This window comes from Elephantulus edwardii, unplaced genomic scaffold (assembly GCF_000299155.1).
Source record: "Elephantulus edwardii isolate Elephantulus edwardi_28Jun2011 unplaced genomic scaffold, EleEdw1.0 scaffold00227, whole genome shotgun sequence".
Taxonomy (NCBI): domain Eukaryota; kingdom Metazoa; phylum Chordata; class Mammalia; order Macroscelidea; family Macroscelididae; genus Elephantulus; species Elephantulus edwardii.
The window spans coordinates 2,730,228-2,734,420 of record NW_006399977.1 but is presented as its reverse complement, the minus strand read 5'-3'; the positions used below and the strand labels follow the sequence as shown (position 1 = coordinate 2,734,420).

General features: G+C 42.0%; 1 pseudogene; it reads left to right on the top strand.

Moving 5' to 3' along the window:
* Positions 1-1,693: 1,693 nt before the first annotated feature.
* On the top strand, positions 1,694-2,543 carry LOC102864263 (annotated as a pseudogene).
* Positions 2,544-4,193: the final 1,650 nt, after the last annotated feature.

Sequence of the window (4,193 nt, the reverse complement as noted above, 5' to 3'; positions counted from 1 at the left end):
GACTTTCCCATGGCAATGCACCTTTTAATTTCCTGGCTGCTGGTGCCAAGACTGTTGACTATGGAGCCAAGCAAACTAAAGCTGTGTACAATCTCAATCTCTTCACCATCCATCCTGATGCTGCGGATTGGTCCAGTGGTGAGAATCTTTGTCTTCTTGACATTGAGCCTCAATCCATATTGTAGGCTGCAGTCCTTGACACTCTGCAGCAGGCGCTTCAGGTCCTCCTCAGTTTCAGCAAGCAGGGTTGTGTCATCCGCATAACGCAGATTGTTGATAAATCGTCCACCAATCCTGACCCCACATTTCTCCTCATAGGTGGTGGTCGAAATATACGAGGTGAAATTTCACCATCCTTACGTATAAGGAACACCCTGGGGGTTTTGTTCTTTTGGCAATCCATGGGATAATCAGTACCCTTCTCCAACATCACAACTAAAAAGATTAATTATGCTTCTATTATCCTTATTCATTGTCCAACTTTTCAATGCTTAGCTAGTAAGTGAAAACATGACGGCTTGGATCAGATGCACCTTCATCTTTAAACTGATATCCTTGCTCTTAAGCACTTTAGAGAGGTCCTTGACAGCATATTTCCCCAGTGCAAAACAACTTTTGATTTCTTGACTGCTGTTACCATGGATGTTGATTGTGTATCCAAGTAAAACAAAATACTTGATAACTTTCATCTTTCCAATTCTTATGCCACATTCTTCTTCCTATGATCCAACTTTTTGAATTAATTTGTTCAGCATTTAGATTGAACAGATGTGGAGAAAGGATACAATCCAGACGCATCCTTACTTTTTTAAAACCATGTAGTATTCTCTTGTTCTGTTTCTACAACATCTTCTTGATTTAGATATAAAAGGAAACAATAATTAAAACTAAAAGCAAAATGAGGCATTCAGCTTATATCAGAACTAATTGATGGTTCCGTTATCATAATGAGACCTAACCATAAGTCAAGGATCAACAATATTCAGCCTTTCAAGGCTAAATTCTCACACCAAATAAAAGCCAGAATGATGATTTAAAAACTACAACCACGTGTGCATTACATCTTAACCTAAAAAAAGAAAATCCTCTTTTTCCGCCATCTTGGAGCCCGTGAAGGCCTCCTGGAAGCAGGACTTCTGAACCGCAAAGATGGCTGGGAGGCTTTGGTGCAAAGCCACTTTTGCTGGCTATAAACGAGGTCTCCGGAACCAGAGGGAGCACACAGCTCTTCTTAAAATTTAAGGTGTTTATGACCGAGATGAAACAGAATTCTATTTAGGCAAGAGATGTGCTTATGTTTACAAAGCAAAATAAAATACAGTGACTCCTGGTGGCAAACCCAATAAAACCAGAGTAATCTGGGGAAAGGTAACTCGTGCCCACGGAAACAGTGGCATGGTTCGGGCCAAATTTCGGAGCAACCTTCCTGCTAAGGACATCGGACACAGAATCTTTGTAATGCTGTATCCCTCGAGGATTTAAACTTATTGAAAAGCAAATAAAATTATGGATTTATTAAAAAAAAAGAAAATCTTCACAATTGGAGGGTTCATCAATAAACATTATGATTAAAGAAGAAAACATTGAAGTTGTCCAAGGATTTCACTTTAATTTTATTAATAACCAATGATCATGGGAGCAACAGTCACGAAATCAAATGATGCTTCCTCTCGGAGTAAACACCAAATGATGGATGACGCTGGTGCAGCCCGGGGACCCTGGGATGCAAGATCGAGGCTGTTTCTATGGGGGTTTTGGCAGCGGTCTGCGGGGGGTGGGGCGGGGAGGAGGGAGTCAGGGCCGTGGCTGTGGAGCGGGCAGTGGGAGGGCCGCAGAGCAGAGCTCCAGGAGGCAAAGCCAGAGGACAAGGAGTGGCTACCTGTCACCAACCTGGGCTGTCTTGTCAAAGATATGAAGGTCAAATCCTTGGAGGGGGTTTATCTCTTTTCACTGCCCAAGTAGTCTGAGATCATTGACTTTTTCCTGGGGATGTCCCTCAAGGATGAGGTCTTGAAAATCATGCCTGTGCAGAAGGTTCAAGGCCTTGTCGCCATTGGAGACTATAAAGGCCATGTTGGTTTGGGCGTCAAGTGCTCCAAGGAGGTGGCTACTGCCATCCGTGGGGCCTTTATCCTGGCCAAGCTCTCCATTGTCCCTGTGCAATTTGGCTACTGGGGGAATAAGATTGGCAAGCCTCACACTGTTCCCTGCAAGGTGACTGGGCGCTGTGGCTCTGTGTTGGTGAGTCTGATCCCTGCACCCCAGACACTGGAATAGTCTCAGCCCTTTTGCCCAAGAAGCTGCTGCTGATGGCTGGAATTGATGACTGGTACACCTCAGCCAGGGTGCACACTACTCTGGGAAGCTTCACCCAGGCCACCTTTGATGCCATCTCCAAGACCTACAGCTACTTGACCCCAGATCTCTGGAAAGAGACTGTGTTCACCAAGTCTCCCTACCAGGAATTCACTGATCTTCTTGTAAAGACTCACAACAGAGTCTCCATGCAGAGGACCCAGGCTCCAGCCGTGGCCACCATGTAGTGGATTTTGTATAACAAATAAAGTGAATTTAGTTCGAGCAACTTTGTTGAAAAAGACCTCTTTATTATGTCACTTTGAGGGCTGAGGTGTGTCTCCATTCATATTCTCCAGTGGTGTAGTCCATAAATTGTTGTGTTGATGATCAATAAACTGAGCATCTGGTGTTTTGAACCCATCAGCAATAGTGAGTTAGGTATGGATCAAACATGTGGGAAAGCTGGATAATGAATAAGGAAGAGAGAAGAACTAATACCTTTTAATTATGGCATTAATGAAGATGATCAAGTATTCTAAGGACAGCTATAAGAAAGAACACATTAGTGGCAAGAAGCCGAACTGCAATCCCAGAGGTATGTGGTTTGAATCCACCAGATGCTCTGCTGGAGCAGGAGGGGCAATCTCCTCCTGTACAGATCTGATTTGATGGTACACACACAAAAAATAGTGTTTTTTTTTTAAAAGAACGCATTTGTCTCATACTGCCAGAATGCTCCTTAGAAACAAGGATGGTGAGACATTATTTCCCATACTTTGAACATGTTGTTCATGTTCGGTGCCATCGATTTGAGTACCTCTCATAGCAACCCTGTGAACAACAGGTCTAAATTCTGTCCTATCTTACAACATCCTCATCAACTCTGACATATTTGAGCTGATGACTACAGTCACCATGTAAATTCATCTGTTTGAAGGGCTTCTTCTCCTTTACGGACACTTCAACTTTCCAAGCATGATTACCTTTCCAAAGAACACCTCCTCCTAACACCATGCCCAAAGTACTTAAGTCCAAATATTCTGATTGTCCATTCATTCTTTTTGCAGTCTATGTACTCAGTACTCTTCTCCAACACCACAAGTCAACGGCATTATTCTTCTGCCCAGTTCTTAGATGTGAAGCAAGTGATGGAGAAGAACATGGTTTGGATCAGGTGCACCTTAGTCTTTAAACTGACATCATTGCTCTTTAGTATTTTGGAGAGGTTTTTGTCAGCAGACTTTCTCTATACAGCACATCTTTTTAAAAAATTATCCTAGTTTATTTACAAAATTTGAATACATTGTTTTTTACACCAGTTTCTTCCCATTGCCTTAACCCTCCCACCTTCAGCAGCAAATCTTTTGTTGTTGGGTTTTTTTTTTTTTTTACGGCTAGTGTCAAGGGTGTTAATTATAGATGCAAGTAATCATTGAAAATTTTAATCTTTTTTCCATCAATAATGATGTCGCTTATTGGCCCAGTGTTGAGAATTTTTGTCTTCTTGAAGTTGAGATGTAATTCATATTTAAGGCTGTAGTCTTTGATCTTCTGCAGTAAGCGTTTTAAGTCCTCATCACTTTCAGCAAGCAAGATTGTGTCAGCTACATAATGTAGACTGTTGATGAAACTTCCTCCAGTCCTAATGCCACATTCCTCTTCATAAAGTCCAACTTCTTGAATGATTTGCACAGCACACCAACTGAACAGATATGGAGAATGGATACAACCCAGATTGAGGAACATCTGTCTTGATTTTAAACCCTTGCTCTGTTCAGACAATAGAGTCTTGGTTTCTGTATGGGTTTCTTAGGGCTACAATTAAGTGTTCTGAAGTTCCCAGTCTTCTCAACGTTAGCCATCACTTGTTATAAATGACTTTGTATAGTCTATTA